Below are 20,069 nucleotides of genomic sequence, written 5' to 3' on the forward strand. Positions count from 1 at the left end.
ATAAGCATTTTCTGTAAGATGAAACAAGAGAAGACTTTCGTAACGAGGTAGAAATACGACAAAGCTCTCCTAATAGAAACAGAATCTCTCTTCAAGATGAAACATCAGGTTCACCATGGCTTTTCGAGACGAAATAACCTAAACCTTTGTCTCATACACAGCCTTACTATGGACTCACATGATCTGAAATGAAGGATTTCCGCTTACAAGGTAAACGCTCTAGTATTGACCCTCTTTTACCCTTTAGAAAACCCATTTTCGACGGGTTATACATCAGGTGCCCGTGCAGACCAGAGAAGCAGTGGTACCCGTCGCTCTTCGAGACAGGTTCGCACATTGCGCAGTGGTTAACAATTACTGTTCAAATATGACGTTTGTTGCTATCTGATGAGAGGGTATGACCTACACATCTACAACCCCCCTCGACTATCGATTAATGCTCAGTTCTGAGAGTACATCACGTAGGTATTTGAGGAACGCACATGCGTCAATTGGTACACTTTGAATTGCAAAACACACCAAAATTGCTTACTTCAGTAACATTAATTTTAATAAAAGTAAGAAATGTGGCTTGGAAATGTTTGGAGAAATATGGAATAAGTGGATACATGTATTAGTGTAATGAAGCAATTAGGACAAAAATGCTTTAAATTTACCAATACATACTCTAATATATGTATTATATTTTTTGAGGTACTTATCATATAGTACTTCTAGTTTGTTCATATGTAACGTCTACCGATACCAGTGGATGTCAGGTATATTAAAAGGATTTGCAAATAAATTACGTGGAAAATAGTTGTAGATATTTTTAAGTGTGAGTCGTAAAGGTAAGACCTTTGAGTTGTAATTCTGATGAAAATAATAAGTTCCAATATCACAGTGTACAGCACGTCAACAAGGAGTTTGGTTTATCACAGTATATACAAGTGAAAATTGAATGTTTGTACTATTTTTTCATTTTCTCTCATCCTCCGTTCTCCACTCAATATAAAACACTTTAGCAGGATGAAATCACTTAAGATCTTAAATTTGTCTGATAGAAACTCATTTGGTCCCATTTTACCATAGTGTTCCAGAAACAATTAGTATTTTGAATCCTGAGCAATATACTAACCCGCTAATATCAACAAACACTGCGGGTAATCTATCGAGCAAGGATGATATAGATAATTACTTCCATTGAATGCCACAGACTTTGCATCCTGATCATTATACTGTCCCACCAACCTCAAGAAGCACTGCGGGCTGTATATGAAGCAAGGATGATATCAATAAATTGCTCTCATTGTATTCCACAGCTGTTGTATCCTGGGTATTATACTGACCCGCTAATCTCAACAAGTATTGCTGGTAGTCTATCGAGCAAGGATAATATCCGTAATTATTCCCATAGTAATACATGGGGAACAGATTTTTGATTGTTCATATTTTGGTCCCAACTGGATGGAATGAAATGTATTCCTAACATTTGACCTTCCATATCTTGGCCAAAATTGATGGTGAAACATTAAATAAGTCTTGAGATTTTGTGTTTTCCGGAGAGACACACAGACAGACAGAGAAGATATGCAAAGGACTCTTTGGTCAATTAAACTCCTTAAAAAGTAATACTAGAATAAGAGGCGGGTATGTCAATTGTTTGTCATAGCAACAAAGTATCTATTTGACATACGAGAATAACATAATATTGAAATTTACATTTGAGAACACGACAAATAACGGCCTCTTACTTTAAGGATTATTTATAACAACTGACGAATCGTAAAAGGGTCCCAGTGTATGCTAAGTACTTGTATTTTAAGGAATTTTGTTTACCATATGTGTATTTAATCTGTTCTTCCTCCCTAGAGACAAAAAGTCTCAAAGAATTACTTGATAGATCACGATCAATTTTGACCAGGATATACAAAGTCGAATATAAGGAATTCAGTTCTACATGATAAAGGTGATCTATCCGCTTAATCCTAAGATATGGGCAATCAAAAATTGGTTCCCCATTTTTATGCAACCCAACTATGCCTGCACATCATTTTGGTTGCATACCATTCACTTTTAATACAACCAAACTCCTTCACGTGGTATACATGTGATACTGCTACCTGTTTTTTTTTTCTCGTGCTAATATATCCTCTGTAAAATATACTTGAAATTAATGCTTTTAATTTCTCTGCATGTTAATATAAAGTTTTTGTTTGTTCTAGGTAAGTGTTTTGTGTGGATTCGGGCAGTGTGATGGTGGTGTTAAATCTAAAAGGAGTGGAAAACATGCATCGGACGAGAACCGTAAGTATAAATAATCTGTCTCTAAAGAAAAGAAATCCTCCGTGTCTTGTGTCCCATGTGACGTCACCACCTTCGCTCACCATGTGTACATGTGAAATCGTCTTCAGGAATGTTTTCTTCAGGATTATTTTAGTTGCCTACGTGTATGTATTATGTAAGGCCCATTCTTTTTCTTGTATGTATATTTTAAGTATTTTTTTTATTTTTCTCTATTACAGAATAAGTTGTGTGTATTTTTATGTTATCTTTATGTTATCTGGTTTGCATTTTATTTAGTTCATAGTAATACCAAATTTTCTTTTGTATCAAATGTATCTGGAAATTTTATTCAATAGTATATCATGTTTTCTGATTGTTAATACAGAGAGGAAAGAACTTCCATACACAGTATATAGGTTAGAAATCAGCCGTGTGATGATACACTGTAGAGTAGGGATGGCCAACCTTTCTAAGGTTGAGGGCTACTTTTTATTTCAGAAATCATTAGAGGCCTACTTATCAATGCAATAGCTCGCTAGAAGAAATTATAAAAAGAAAATAATAGTGGCTGATACAGATATTATGACTGCAGGATTCCTCTTATGATTTGCCTGTCAACGGGTTCTCCATTCCTACCGCATAGTATACGGTACAATATAGCTATTCGTTTTCCTTCTTTGGGAGTTTTTCCTAAATGTTATAGAAATCAAACGTGGAGTATCTTGTATATAAGGGATTATGCATTTTGCAACTAACTTTCTCTGTATGTTTGGAAAGTATAAATCGATACAATCTTCCTCAATCCATTAAACTTTAATGTCTCATGTCAATACCTAGGCTATATAAGAAGACATCTAGTGCTTAAAGTAGGATCTAGACAATTACTCTGGTTTCTACCCGAAGCAACATTACTCCTCAGGGAATCGAGTCCAAGACCTCGGAACAAAAACATGCTGGTTAGTCACTTGCCGTTTCTTCTTATTGTATAGAAGATACAACAGCCTCCTATAATTTTCTTGCCATAAAATGGTCCAAAAACTTCAAAATCAGAGTCAGGAAATTTGTACAACGAAATACTATTATATTAAGAAATAATTAATTACTGTTTCAATAATGGATTCTTGAGTAAAATCTTGGGCTGCTGAAATAAAACGTTCAAGCATTCAAGGTCGTTTTACTTCCTGGTACATAACTGCGTCCTACATTATTGTTTATCAGTGTGTGATCACAGTATATTTCGACGTGAGAACATGTCAGTGCAGCCAGGTCTCGAATAATAGGCCTGGGTTTTGTGAAAACCACAAAATGGCTTCGCCGAAATGACCTTAAGGATGGTTTAAAGGGACAAGTTTTTTCGATAGATGTCACCACAGTCTTCGTATCTCTCTCATGTATTTGTTTACCTTCCACGAAAATTCACGAAATTTCTCTTACATATTTCAACCTAGAGACCCCAAATTTTTAGAGAAGGAACTTCATAACCTATCGAAGGCAACAATCCGTGCCGTTTTTTTATTTAGAATTTTCTTCATTGTTGAAACAGTTATATTGTTAAAGGTTTGGATGTCCATTTCAACAATCAAGCCATTTCAACAATGAAGAAAATGCTAAATAAAAAATCGGCACGGATTGTTGTCATCGATAGGTTATGAAGTTCCTTCTCTAAAAATTTGTGGTCTCAAGGTTGAAATCTGTACGAGAAATCGTGAATTTTCGTGGAAGGTAAAAAATACATGAGAGAGATACGAAGACTGTGGTGACATCTATCGGCAAAACTTATTCCTTTAAACCATCCTTAACGTGCAGTTATACAGCCTCTAACCAAGGCACCTGGGAAATGAGTAATTTGTGTGATGTCTAATTTGTTACTAGTTGCTCTATGCTTTTTAAATTTTGTTCCTAACATTTCCAAAGCTTCCATTTTCAAAGTTGATTATGCTAACATTTTCAAAGCAAAGCACTGAAATTTTCAAAACCAATACCTCAAACGATTTTTAACTGCTTTCATTTTCAACCCCAATGTGACTGCTTTCATTTTCAAAGGAGATTAAGCTAACATTTCCGATGCTCTCATCGCTTTCGTTCATAAAGCAGATTATGCTAACGTTTATGAAGCTCCAACTACTTACACTTTCACAGTTGATGATGCTAACGTTTCTGAAGTTCTGTGTTGCTCCATTTCCAATAACGACGATGTTAACGTTTCCGAAGCTGTTTCCATTTTTAAATCCGAGTATGGTAACGTTTCCATAGCTCTAACTGCTTTCATTTCTGAAATTGATATGTACTTGGTGAGACGTAAATACAAAACTTCTTATTCTTTCTCACTTCAACCATAGGTTGGTGGGCAAATGGAAATTTTAAAACTTTTCTCTCGCTTGGGAGAGCTGTTTTATACTTTGATAAAGTCTCTTCTTCGTGACTGCAGCTAGATATTCTATGCTTAATCTTTCTCTTCCTGCTTTTCCTTCTGCCTTTCCCTCTATAAACACAGTGATCCAACCGGAGTGCCAAATAATATGACCAAGAATACTGTTTCTTCTTTTTCCTATTATCTTCGTGATCAGTCGTCCTTCTTTAGCTTCCTTTAGTACGTCTTCATTCCTTTTCCTTTCGGTCCACGATATACGCAGCATTCTGCGCTAACACCATATTTCAAATGTTTGCAGCTTGAATATTTCAGATTTTCGCAATGTCCACGTCTCTGATTCGTGAAGCGCAACGCTCCATACCAGAGTCTTAAAAAAAACGTTTTCGAACGTAGGAAGCAATTAACTCACGAAAGGCTCACTGTAAGTTTGGATGCTTCTGTTGGAGAATTATTCTGATAATATATTTCAATCTTAGTGATAAGTAACACATTTGATATAGTGCTGAGTTTTGGATCATCTTCTCTTATTTAAGTCTATTGAGCCACTGTTTCTCTAACGAAATTATCTAAGAAACAGACTGCATGGAAATTGGGACAAGTAACTTGATAGTCATGGCACAATATTAAGCCAATGCAGCTTGAGTTTTCTCCATAACTTCTGAAGTGCTGGAAGGCAGACTTATGAGCAATTCCATACAGTCTTTTGAATTTGACATCAAAGAGTATGTGATGGTGTTAGCAGTGAAGAAAGCAACATACCTTACAGTAATGTCAAATGTTGGTGTAATTACGTTTCATTTACATCAACTTAAATTGACATATATATTTATCAGTCATATCTCATTTCGTTTACGAAAACACTCTCTTATTTTCTCTGTAGTACATAAAATTCAGAAAAATCAACTTCATATATGGAACTACACTCAAATGCAAATAGATCACGGAAACACTATTTCTAGGATCATTCTCGCTCTTTTTGGTTTGCATCCCTAATTATTTTGAACGATGAATAATAGTATATTGGTTGATTTAAGCACAGAAGCAATATAAAACGGGACCTCCAGCTTAGGGAAAATCCAAGACGCTACTCTTCTCTTTGAGGTTCGAATCTGGAGTCATGGGGCACAAAAAGAGCACCGTAAGTCACTTGGTCACGAATAACTATTGACAACAGTGTAAATTTAGTTTTACAGGGAAGGGGAGAAAAATCTTCAGCCCTTAAGATGTTATATATTTTATTGATTTACGCAGTAATTAAATATTATTATGATTTGGTAGCTTCAAAGATAGAAACTCATTAGAAGGTTATACCATCTTTTGTTAAGAAAATTGGACTTTAAACCACTAAGAGGTTTTAATATGTTTTATTGAAAGAGCTAATCGGAACCCGACCACCGAACAAGTACCATAAAACCCATTTCTGAGTAGAAAAAGGTCAAAACAAACAATTTGAAGAATTAAGGCTTTAAAGAGATTCTTTCGGTCGTATATATATTTAATAAATTAAGACTTTAAACATTTAATTAGGAAATCATTTAATAAAACAAATATATTGTAAATTCCCTTTATACACTGGAAACTTAAATATAAAAAAATGAGAAATTTAAGCTATTTAAGAGAAATAATAGCTTTTGACACTTTAATGCACTTTTATTTATTTTATACTGATTTTATTTTGCAACGAAAATGTACGTATTTGGTTTTGTGCCCCTGTGAAATTTCCCTTGACGTAAAAAAAAATCTTGTAAATGTTTTATCTTCTTACTTTATAGATGTTATTTAAAAACTGTTCCATCTTCTTGTTTTTAGATGTTATTTAGTATCTATATTTTTCTTATAAGAAAATGTACCAATATAAGCTAAGTATAAGAAATTTACAACAATATTATTTTAGTTTTGCATGCTGTGTTTCATATATAGTGCTAGCATAAATGATTCGTTCATTTTTAAAAAGGCTATATTTTCAAAAGTATTACACGCTCAAACATGAAATATATATGAAAAGAACCACAAGTTCATCAAGTTTATACTAGGGATGGGCAAAACTGGTTTTTACAAAAACCGAAAACCGGTTTCTATAAAAACCGAAACCCGAAAAACCGACATTTCGGTTTTCTCCAAAACCGGTTCGGTTTTCACCAAAACTGGTTTCGATGAAAAGGTTTCGAAAACACATAAAACTATTTCTGTGGAAATGGATTTGGTTTCCGGAGAACAACGAAACACCATTCTGGTCAGAAATAGAACAAATTTTGGAAAACAACCGGAATCGGTTTTGAAGAAAACCGAAACCAGATCAGGTGAAAAAACGAACCGGTTTTGAAGAAAACCGATAACCGGTTTTGAAGAAAACCGACAACCGGTTTTGGAGAAAACCGAAAAACCGGTTTTTGTGCCCACCACTATTTTATACACCCTCTACAAATGTTCAATATGTACCTCTTTGGTGACATGACACACGTCCAGACGACGTCTTTTTTTCTTGCTTTCTCTCCATTTTTTGACAGGTACTAACCAACCTTGTACTGCCACACTGTCATACCCGATCAGATTTATAATGAACTAGTGCTGCTGTTGGACTTGGTGAGTTTGTTGATTCTTTTCATAAATCTTTCATGTGTGTGTACGTGTAATAATTTTGAAAATATAGCCTTTTCAAAACTAATGAATCATTTATGCTAGCCCTTGTTATTCTATGATGATAAAGTTTTCTGCTAATGTTTCTTACATGATATAAGAAAACTCCAGAAAGATTTTAATACGAGTTTCTAGCAACTAATGTTTAGAAAAAAAAAATATTGGAAGAAAATAATTTTATTATGAACGATAACGGACAAAATAATCGATTAAGAGGCCCCATCACGGCGAAATTAAAATACCGCTAATTTTACAGTAATTATGTGACATATTTAAATAGATAACAGATAATCGAAAAGTGGAACGAGAGCTCACTAGGCAATATTATTTTACATGAGATACCGTTAATAACACTCACTTATCTGCTTTCGATTTCTAGGCATTCTAAAAATCAGCATTCATTTTCGTGTTTATAAATGGCTGCAAACGAAAAGCTACTAGGTGACTCGTGATAAGGGTACCTTATACAAAATAATATTGTCTAGCGCGCTCTTGTTCCACATTTCGATTATCGTTCATCTATTTGAAGATATCACATAATTACTGTTAAATTAGCTCGTGTTCTTTTTATAGAATGCAGCTTTATATTTGTGGTATCTCTTGCTACTTTCCTACCATTGGTCTCAATACATCAAAAGCCAAGCTCCATTGGTGTGAACCAATTTGCTTGGTTTTTCTGATATAAATATCTTTCTGATGTCGCCTAAAGAAGTCCGTCTTTAAAATGAGTGGACATACTACAAAGTACAGTATTGTTCAGAAAAATATATATATGTGTTTCTCACATCTATTTAAAAGGACATTCCTTTATAACGCCACTATGATATTTCAATATTTTGGTTTTAAATAAAAGTTTTAAACTGATTCAGATAAATTCACATCTGCTAGATTTACCTCTGCTTATATTTAAGAGTAGAGGACTTTGTCAGAAACGTGGCCAGTCAGGATGTTTCGAACAAGACTGTACATGGTGATAAAATGAAATTATATTAAGGAGACCAACAAAATTGAATTGGTAAGTTGGAAAAGGTACACAATTTAAACTTCTGGAAATCGAAAAAAATGTTTCCTAGCCAAAATACTTTATTTTTTTATTATTATTATTATTATTATTATTTTTTTTTTTTTTACAAAAACGGAATTTCTTTACGAACTATACTTTTAGTTGAGTAGAAGGTAAAGTGTTATGTGAAGATGGCATGCATATTACATTTTAAACTTAAAATTCCAGTCAACATATTTCGGAAATGCTCGTTCTCCACTCAACTTTAAAAAAAATAGAAAAAGAAATAGAAAATGTACATTGAAAACCATTTACTAATAAGATTAAATTATATTAAGGTCAGTTAGTTTTAATTAGATTGAGTCTGGTGGGTTCTTGAAAACACAGGATTGGGTCCTGGGGGTCCAGACCATCCTGAAATCCCGACTTTTCTCTGAATTTAGTATAATTTTAGGGGTGATTTTACAAATTTAAATATAACCTAACCTCAAATGTAATTTTGGACCACGCTCGAAATAAATTCCTGCTTATGTGCCTGCCTAAATTTATATTTTTGACACTTTTTTCGTTATCTATGTTTTTGCTTAAGAGGATACAGTGTTTCAATTAGTATTAAGAAAACACGACTCCCTTGGTCGATCTGCCTAACAGATTAGACTAGCAATCACAATAGTTATCAGTTGCCAATTCGAATCCCGCTCAACGGAAGCACGGGACCCAATGGTAGAAGGCTTACCTATGATACGTGGGGGCTCTGGTTCGTTCCCCGGCCAAGTAAATTTATGTTGCACAACATCATGTTCATGGGATTTCTCAGGGCGTTTTCTCTCACATTTTAATTCCTCCTGTCTCATCCATTATCATTCACATGCCTTAATTATCCGTTTCCCTTAGCCTAAAGGGCATAGTCGTGGGACGTTAAACTGAAATACTTCATTTCATTTGACAATAAATACAGAAACGAGAAATTGTTGTAAAAATCTACCATTTCCAATTTTAGTACGGAGTTTAGATTAGAGGTGGAATATATTATAAGGTTCCACGCGTTTTCACACCATGCTGGATGTAACCATGTGTTTTTTACAACATGTGATTGAAGTAAACACTCCTCAGACGACAGACACGAAGAAGAATGTGGTTCATCATCGCCAACATTCGACAAGTGACACAGAGACAAGCTGTCAGCAACATTTCTGCATAAAAGGAGACTGGACATCTCAGAAAATATCAATCTCACCCGATTGATCAAACTAAACACTCTCTAAGACGCCTGTCATTGAGAGCTGCCCTTCTTATACGCTCTGAGATGCCTCGCCATTGAGATCGTTTCTACCTCTCTAAGATGACTGCTCATTGAGGGGCACCTAATTACAAAATTCTCTATGACTCACGATCATTGAGAATTCCAACTTCTCTCTCTAAGACGCCCTATCATTGAGATACTCCTATTCAATACGCTCTAAGACGCATTATCATTGGGCTTCTCTAAACTTCACCAACAAGCTTCTAAAGATTAGAAGAAATTTGTACTATTTATAATATATTATATTCAAGAGGATAACTTTTACAATAAAAGGTGATGAGAAAGTCCAAACTCCCGTGTACCATTTTTTGTTCTACCCTATGTTCAAGAAAACTTCACAATATTCTTGAGACATTTCATTGACTGCAGAAAACTGCTCCCTGCTATCTACTACCGCTTTTGTCTTATGTAGTGATCAACGTAAAAACCGGAAATGATTCATCTCTATTACTTCCGGTTCGAGTATCACATACATCAGCGAGCTTGACTCAAAACTTTTGAGCTTTCTCGTCTTGGTCAAAATGGTAATCTATCAAAGCAGTTCTTCAGATTTTTGTCTCACGGACGGACGTATGGACACTTGGATTGTGTAAATATATATATATATATATATATAAAGGAGTTTCGGTAAACCAAACGCCTTAATGAAAATCATCACATTTGAATCTAACTGTTACGGATTTATTATTATAATTTGAACAAGAAATGTCTCTAATCAACGCTGTTGCGATAGACATGTTGAAGTGTAACTAAAGACCATTGTTTTGCCATTGACATGGACAAAATTAAACCTTCTGTCCCCGAGGCGATTCGCGTCTGCTAATGTGAGAAATGCCCTGTTTAGATGTACACAAAGGCATTAGTGTGCAATTGATGGGCTGAATGTTCTGTCCAAAGTAGATATCAATGCACAAGGATATATATATGGGAATTAGCAGCAAATCGATTCTGGTGTTCTGTTCATTTGAATGCAGTAAGTTGGTTGTTTCTGGCACAGCTAACTTCATGATAACTGGAAGGAAGACTTGTTTTATTCTCATTGGTGTTATTGTAACGTCTTTCGATGAAGATTACTCTAGTAATCATTTCAAAAGAGAATAATAAAATTTTTCTTCTCAAATATTGACTAATTGGAGTTCTAAGAGGCCTAATAAGTACGAAATTAGAGTACCGCTAATTTCACAGTAATTATGTGATATCCTCATGGATAAAAGATAATCGAAATGTGGAAAAAGAGAGCGCTAGACAATATTACTTTGCATGAGGTACCGTTATCACGAGTCACCTAGTAGCTTCTCGTTTGCAGCCATTTATAAACGCGAAAATAAATGCCGATTTCTTAAATGGCTGGAAATCGAAAGCAGATAAGTGAGTCGTGATAACGGTATCTCGTGTAAAATAATATTGTCTAGTGAGCTCTTGTTCAACTTTTCGATTAACTTTTATCTATTTGAAGATATCACATAATTACTGTAAAATTAGCGGTATTTTAATTTCGCCGTGATGATTCCGCCTAACGTCTATTTGAAGCACGAAAGATGTATTAAGTTCGAAAACTAACTATACATCTAAAATGCACTGACAAGGCCTGTCCCAGATAGTTTTGCACATATTTATAAAGGTTGTAAAATCAGATTGGGAATATGTATGAACGCAATTCTTTGGATACGTATGTGTTGTCCTTTTAAGTTACAAGCAAAAAGCTTAAGCTACGGTGACCATTTTTTATGGATTTAGATTTGATTTTAGTTTATCATCCCTTTCAGCAGCGAGGCTATATGAAACGTAGACTTACAGCTTAACGTGGAATCAAAAGCAAATGAGCTACGAAACTGTCTCCCACGCCAGTTTTTATTTTCTAAAAGAAAAAAAAACAATGTTCCCCTTGATACTGCACATGACATTTTGCACTGTAGATTAGGGTAGGTTAAACAAAATGAATTTTTGAACATCTAATAATTCGGGAAAGTTGCATATTTGCATGCCTATAAAGGGGGAGATATTAAAAAATCTATTTTACATTCAGTTCGCTCAAAGGGCCGAAAGGTTAAAAACACATAACAAATAACGAATGTGAACTTAACAGGACCACTTTTGAAAATTATAAATATTTGCATACCATACGTTTGTACTGAGTTTGTACCAGTTTGTACCATAATAATTTTCGTTTCTCAAATTCGAAAAATCGAAAAATACAGTGGTCCTACTAAGTTCACGTGAACATAGCAGGACCACTGATAAATTTCTACAAATCTGAAAGTTTTTCTGTACGAATCGTTTGTTCTACGTTTGTACCGGATTGTGCCGTAAAAAGTTTCGTTTGCATCGATCTCAAATTAGAGAAAGTGAAAAATTAAAGTGGTCCTGCTAAATTCTCGTGAACATAGCAGGACCAGAATACATATTTCTACAAATCTGAAGATATTTCTGTACGAATCGTTTGTACTGCGTTTGTACCGGATTGTACCGTAAAAAGTTTAGTCTGTACCGGTCTCAAATTCGAAAAATCGAAAAATACAGTGGTCCTACTAAGTTCACGTGAACATAGCAGGACCACTGATAAATTTCTACAAATCTGAAAGTTTTTCTGTACGAATCGTTTGTGCTACGTTTGTACCCGATTGTGCCGTAAAAAGTTTCATTTGTACCGGTCTCAAATTTGAAAAAATCGACAAATAAAGTGGTTCTGCTAAGTTCTACGTTTGTACTGGATTGTACCGTAAAACGTTTCGTTTGCATCGATCTCAAATTCGAGAAAGTGAAAAATTAAAGTGGTCCTGCTAAGATCTCTTGAACATAGCAGGACCAGAATACATATTTCTACAAATCTGAAGATATTTCTGTACGAATCGTTTGTACTGCGTTTGTACCGGATTGTACCGTAAAAAGTTTAGTCTGTACCGGTCTCAAATTCGAAAAATCGAAAAATACAGTGGTCCTACTAAGTTCACGTGAACATAGCAGGACCACTGATAAATTTCTACAAATCTGAAAGTTTTTCTGTACGAATCGTTTGTTCTACGTTTGTACCGGATTGTGCCGTAAAAAGTTTCATTTGTACCGGTCTCAAATTTGAAAAAATCGACAAATAAAGTGGTTCTGCTAAGTTCTACGTTTGTACTGGATTGTACCGTAAAACGTTTCGTTTGCATCGATCTCAAATTAGAGAAAGTGAAAAATTAAAGTGGTCCTGCTAAATTCTCGTGAACATAGCAGGACCAGAATACATATTTCTACAAATCTGAAGATATTTCTGTACGAATCGTTTGTACTGCGTTTGTACCGGATTGTACCGTAAAAAGTTTAGTCTGTACCGGTCTCAAATTCGAAAAATCGAAAAATACAGTGGTCCTACTAAGTTCACGTGAACATAGCAGGACCACTGATAAATTTCTACAAATCTGAAAGTTTTTCTGTACGAATCGTTTGTTCTACGTTTGTACCGGATTGTGCCGTAAAAGGTTTCATTTGTACCGGTCTCAAATTTGAAAAAATCGACAAATAAAGTGGTTCTGCTAAGTTCTACGTTTGTACTGGATTGTACCGTAAAACGTTTCGTTTGCATCGATCTCAAATTAGAGAAAGTGAAAAATTAAAGTGGTCCTGCTAAATTCTCGTGAACATAGCAGGACCAGAATACATATTTCTACAAATCTGAAGATATTTCTGTACGAATCGTTTGTACTGCGTTTGTACCGGATTGTACCGTAAAAAGTTTAGTCTGTACCGGTCTCAAATTCGAAAAATCGAAAAATACAGTGGTCCTACTAAGTTCACGTGAACATAGCAGGACCACTGATAAATTTCTACAAATCTGAAAGTTTTTCTGTACGAATCGTTTGTTCTACGTTTGTACCGGATTGTGCCGTAAAAAGTTTCATTTGTACCGGTCTCAAATTTGAAAAAATCGACAAATAAAGTGGTTCTGCTAAGTTCTACGTTTGTACTGGATTGTACCGTAAAACGTTTCGTTTGCATCGATCTCAAATTAGAGAAAGTGAAAAATTAAAGTGGTCCTGCTAAATTCTCGTGAACATAGCAGGACCAGAATACATATTTCTACAAATCTGAAGATATTTCTGTACGAATCGTTTGTACTGCGTTTGTACCGGATTGTACCGTAAAAAGTTTAGTCTGTACCGGTCTCAAATTCGAAAAATCGAAAAATACAGTGGTCCTACTAAGTTCACGTGAACATAGCAGGACCACTGATAAATTTCTACAAATCTGAAAGTTTTTCTGTACGAATCGTTTGTTCTACGTTTGTACCGGATTGTGCCGTAAAAAGTTTCATTTGTACCGGTCTCAAATTTGAAAAAATCGACAAATAAAGTGGTTCTGCTAAGTTCTACGTTTGTACTGGATTGTACCGTAAAACGTTTCGTTTGCATCGATCTCAAATTCGAGAAAGTGAAAAATTAAAGTGGTCCTGCTAAGATCTCTTGAACATAGCAGGACCAGAATACATATTTCTACAAATCTGAAGATATTTCTGTACGAATCGTTTGTACTGCGTTTGTACCGGATTGTACCGTAAAAAGTTTAGTCTGTACCGGTCTCAAATTCGAAAAATCGAAAAATACAGTGGTCCTACTAAGTTCACGTGAACATAGCAGGACCACTGATAAATTTCTACAAATCTGAAAGTTTTTCTGTACGAATCGTTTGTTCTACGTTTGTACCGCATTGTGCCGTAAAAAGTTTCATTTGTACCGGTCTCAAATTTGAAAAAATCGACAAATAAAGTGGTTCTGCTAAGTTCTACGTTTGTACTGGATTGTACCGTAAAACGTTTCGTTTGCATCGATCTCAAATTCGAGAAAGTGAAAAATTAAAGTGGTCCTGCTAAGATCTCTTGAACATAGCAGGACCAGAATACATATTTCTACAAATCTGAAGATATTTCTGTACGAATCGTTTGTACTGCGTTTGTACCGGATTGTACCGTAAAAAGTTTAGTCTGTACCGGTCTCAAATTCGAAAAATCGAAAAATACAGTGGTCCTACTAAGTTCACGTGAACATAGCAGGACCACTGATAAATTTCTACAAATCTGAAAGTTTTTCTGTACGAATCGTTTGTTCTACGTTTGTACCGGATTGTGCCGTAAAAAGTTTCATTTGTACCGGTCTCAAATTTGAAAAAATCGACAAATAAAGTGGTTCTGCTAAGTTCTACGTTTGTACTGGATTGTACCGTAAAACGTTTCGTTTGCATCGATCTCAAATTAGAGAAAGTGAAAAATTAAAGTGGTCCTGCTAAATTCTCGTGAACATAGCAGGACCAGAATACATATTTCTACAAATCTGAAGATATTTCTGTACGAATCGTTTGTACTGCGTTTGTACCGGATTGTACCGTAAAAAGTTTAGTCTGTACCGGTCTCAAATTCGAAAAATCGAAAAATACAGTGGTCCTACTAAGTTCACGTGAACATAGCAGGACCACTGATAAATTTCTACAAATCTGAAAGTTTTTCTGTACGAATCGTTTGTTCTACGTTTGTACCGCATTGTGCCGTAAAAAGTTTCATTTGTACCGGTCTCAAATTTGAAAAAATCGACAAATAAAGTGGTTCTGCTAAGTTCTACGTTTGTACTGGATTGTACCGTAAAACGTTTCGTTTGCATCGATCTCAAATTAGAGAAAGTGAAAAATTAAAGTGGTCCTGCTAAATTCTCGTGAACATAGCAGGACCAGAATACATATTTCTACAAATCTGAAGATATTTCTGTACGAATCGTTTGTACTGCGTTTGTACCGGATTGTACCGTAAAAAGTTTAGTCTGTACCGGTCTCAAATTCGAAAAATCGAAAAATACAGTGGTCCTACTAAGTTCACGTGAACATAGCAGGACCACTGATAAATTTCTACAAATCTGAAAGTTTTTCTGTACGAATCGTTTGTTCTACGTTTGTACCGGATTGTGCCGTAAAAAGTTTCATTTGTACCGGTCTCAAATTTGAAAAAATCGACAAATAAAGTGGTTCTGCTAAGTTCTACGTTTGTACTGGATTGTACCGTAAAACGTTTCGTTTGCATCGATCTCAAATTAGAGAAAGTGAAAAATTAAAGTGGTCCTGCTAAATTCTCGTGAACATAGCAGGACCAGAATACATATTTCTACAAATCTGAAGATATTTCTGTACGAATCGTTTGTACTGCGTTTGTACCGGATTGTACCGTAAAAAGTTTAGTCTGTACCGGTCTCAAATTCGAAAAATCGAAAAATACAGTGGTCCTACTAAGTTCACGTGAACATAGCAGGACCACTGATAAATTTCTACAAATCTGAAAGTTTTTCTGTACGAATCGTTTGTTCTACGTTTGTACCGGATTGTGCCGTAAAAAGTTTCATTTGTACCGGTCTCAAATTTGAAAAAATCGACAAATAAAGTGGTTCTGCTAAGTTCTACGTTTGTACTGGATTGTACCGTAAAACGTTTCGTTTGCATCGATCTCAAATTAGAGAAAGTGAAAAATTAAAGTGGTCCTGCTAAATTCTCGTGAACATAGCAGGACCAGAATACATATTTCTACAAATCTGAAGATATTTCTGTACGAATCGTTTGTACTGCGTTTGTACCGGATTGTACCGTAAAAAGTTTAGTCTGTACCGGTCTCAAATTCGAAAAATCGAAAAATACAGTGGTCCTACTAAGTTCACGTGAACATAGCAGGACCACTGATAAATTTCTACAAATCTGAAAGTTTTTCTGTACGAATCGTTTGTTCTACGTTTGTACCGGATTGTGCCGTAAAAAGTTTCATTTGTACCGGTCTCAAATTTGAAAAAATCGACAAATAAAGTGGTTCTGCTAAGTTCTACGTTTGTACTGGATTGTACCGTAAAACGTTTCGTTTGCATCGATCTCAAATTAGAGAAAGTGAAAAATTAAAGTGGTCCTGCTAAATTCTCGTGAACATAGCAGGACCAGAATACATATTTCTACAAATCTGAAGATATTTCTGTACGAATCGTTTGTACTGCGTTTGTACCGGATTGTACCGTAAAAAGTTTAGTCTGTACCGGTCTCAAATTCGAAAAATCGAAAAATACAGTGGTCCTACTAAGTTCACGTGAACATAGCAGGACCACTGATAAATTTCTACAAATCTGAAAGTTTTTCTGTACGAATCGTTTGTTCTACGTTTGTACCGGATTGTGCCGTAAAAAGTTTCATTTGTACCGGTCTCAAATTTGAAAAAATCGACAAATAAAGTGGTTCTGCTAAGTTCTACGTTTGTACTGGATTGTACCGTAAAACGTTTCGTTTGCATCGATCTCAAATTAGAGAAAGTGAAAAATTAAAGTGGTCCTGCTAAATTCTCGTGAACATAGCAGGACCAGAATACATATTTCTACAAATCTGAAGATATTTCTGTACGAATCGTTTGTACTGCGTTTGTACCGGATTGTACCGTAAAAAGTTTAGTCTGTACCGGTCTCAAATTCGAAAAATCGAAAAATACAGTGGTCCTACTAAGTTCACGTGAACATAGCAGGACCACTGATAAATTTCTACAAATCTGAAAGTTTTTCTGTACGAATCGTTTGTTCTACGTTTGTACCGGATTGTGCCGTAAAAAGTTTCATTTGTACCGGTCTCAAATTTGAAAAAATCGACAAATAAAGTGGTTCTGCTAAGTTCTACGTTTGTACTGGATTGTACCGTAAAACGTTTCGTTTGCATCGATCTCAAATTAGAGAAAGTGAAAAATTAAAGTGGTCCTGCTAAATTCTCGTGAACATAGCAGGACCAGAATACATATTTCTACAAATCTGAAGATATTTCTGTACGAATCGTTTGTACTGCGTTTGTACCGGATTGTACCGTAAAAAGTTTAGTCTGTACCGGTCTCAAATTCGAAAAATCGAAAAATACAGTGGTCCTACTAAGTTCACGTGAACATAGCAGGACCACTAATAAATTTCTACAAATCTGAAAGTTTTTCTGTACGAATCGTTTGTTCTACGTTTGTACCGGATTGTGCCGTAAAAAGTTTCATTTGTACCGGTCTCAAATTTGAAAAAATCGACAAATAAAGTGGTTCTGCTAAGTTCTACGTTTGTACTGGATTGTACCGTAAAACGTTTCGTTTGCATCGATCTCAAATTAGAGAAAGTGAAAAATTAAAGTGGTCCTGCTAAATTCTCGTGAACATAGCAGGACCAGAATACATATTTCTACAAATCTGAAGATATTTCTGTACGAATCGTTTGTACTGCGTTTGTACCGGATTGTACCGTAAAACGTTTAGTCTGTACCGGTCTCAAATTCGAAAAATCGAAAAATACAGTGGTCCTACTAAGTTCACGTGAACATAGCAGGACCACTGATAAATTTCTACAAATCTGAAAGTTTTTCTGTACGAATCGTTTGTTCTACGTTTGTACCGGATTGTGCCGTAAAAAGTTTCATTTGTACCGGTCTCAAATTTGAAAAAATCGACAAATAAAGTGGTTCTGCTAAGTTCTACGTTTGTACTGGATTGTACCGTAAAACGTTTCGTTTGCATCGATCTCAAATTCGAGAAAGTGAAAAATTAAAGTGGTCCTGCTAAGATCTCTTGAACATAGCAGGACCAGAATACATATTTCTACAAATCTGAAGATATTTCTGTACGAATCGTTTGTACTGCGTTTGTACCGGATTGTACCGTAAAAAGTTTAGTCTGTACCGGTCTCAAATTCGAAAAATCGAAAAATACAGTGGTCCTACTAAGTTCACGTGAACATAGCAGGACCACTGATAAATTTCTACAAATCTGAAAGTTTTTCTGTACGAATCGTTTGTTCTACGTTTGTACCGGATTGTGCCGTAAAAAGTTTCATTTGTACCGGTCTCAAATTTGAAAAAATCGACAAATAAAGTGGTTCTGCTAAGTTCTACGTTTGTACTGGATTGTACCGTAAAACGTTTCGTTTGCATCGATCTCAAATTCGAGAAAGTGAAAAATTAAAGTGGTCCTGCTAAGATCTCTTGAACATAGCAGGACCAGAATACATATTTCTACAAATCTGAAGATATTTCTGTACGAATCGTTTGTACTGCGTTTGTACCGGATTGTACCGTAAAAAGTTTAGTCTGTACCGGTCTCAAATTCGAAAAATCGAAAAATACAGTGGTCCTACTAAGTTCACGTGAACATAGCAGGACCACTGATAAATTTCTACAAATCTGAAAGTTTTTCTGTACGAATCGTTTGTTCTACGTTTGTACCGGATTGTGCCGTAAAAAGTTTCATTTGTACCGGTCTCAAATTTGAAAAAATCGACAAATAAAGTGGTTCTGCTAAGTTCTACGTTTGTACTGGATTGTACCGTAAAACGTTTCGTTTGCATCGATCTCAAATTAGAGAAAGTGAAAAATTAAAGTGGTCCTGCTAAATTCTCGTGAACATAGCAGGACCAGAATACATATTTCTACAAATCTGAAGATATTTCTGTACGAATCGTTTGTACTGCGTTTGTACCGGATTGTACCGTAAAAAGTTTAGTCTGTACCGGTCTCAAATTCGAAAAATCGAAAAATACAGTGGTCCTACTAAGTTCACGTGAACATAGCAGGACCACTGATAAATTTCTACAAATCTGAAAGTTTTTCTGTACGAATCGTTTGTTCTACGTTTGTACCGGATTGTGCCGTAAAAAGTTTCATTTGTACCGGTCTCAAATTTGAAAAAATCGACAAATAAAGTGGTTCTGCTAAGTTCTACGTTTGTACTGGATTGTACCGTAAAACGTTTCGTTTGCATCGATCTCAAATTAGAGAAAGTGAAAAATTAAAGTGGTCCTGCTAAATTCTCGTGAACATAGCAGGACCAGAATACATATTTCTACAAATCTGAAGATATTTCTGTACGAATCGTTTGTACTGCGTTTGTACCGGATTGTACCGTAAAAAGTTTAGTCTGTACCGGTCTCAAATTCGAAAAATCGAAAAATACAGTGGTCCTACTAAGTTCACGTGAACATAGCAGGACCACTGATAAATTTCTACAAATCTGAAAGTTTTTCTGTACGAATCGTTTGTTCTACGTTTGTACCGGATTGTGCCGTAAAAAGTTTCATTTGTACCGGTCTCAAATTTGAAAAAATCGACAAATAAAGTGGTTCTGCTAAGTTCTACGTTTGTACTGGATTGTACCGTAAAACGTTTCGTTTGCATCGATCTCAAATTAGAGAAAGTGAAAAATTAAAGTGGTCCTGCTAAATTCTCGTGAACATAGCAGGACCAGAATACATATTTCTACAAATCTGAAGATATTTCTGTACGAATCGTTTGTACTGCGTTTGTACCGGATTGTACCGTAAAAAGTTTAGTCTGTACCGGTCTCAAATTCGAAAAATCGAAAAATACAGTGGTCCTACTAAGTTCACGTGAACATAGCAGGACCACTGATAAATTTCTACAAATCTGAAAGTTTTTCTGTACGAATCGTTTGTTCTACGTTTGTACCGGATTGTGCCGTAAAAAGTTTCATT

General features: G+C 35.3%; 1 long non-coding RNA gene across 1 annotated transcript in view; it reads left to right on the forward strand.

The window, feature by feature from the left end:
- LOC145684586 (uncharacterized) overlaps nucleotides 1–20,069 on the forward strand; it is a 1,210,652-nt gene that overhangs the window by 485,026 nt on the left and 705,557 nt on the right. The window contains exon 2 of the long non-coding RNA XR_014131326.1: nucleotides 2,205–2,286. This is a non-coding gene — a long non-coding RNA (uncharacterized LOC145684586). The remainder of the gene's footprint in view (nucleotides 1–2,204; nucleotides 2,287–20,069) is intronic.

Source organism: Thermobia domestica, chromosome 5 (genome assembly GCF_964235325.1).
Source record: "Thermobia domestica chromosome 5, izTheDome1.hap1.1, whole genome shotgun sequence".
Lineage (NCBI taxonomy): Eukaryota > Metazoa > Arthropoda > Insecta > Zygentoma > Lepismatidae > Thermobia > Thermobia domestica.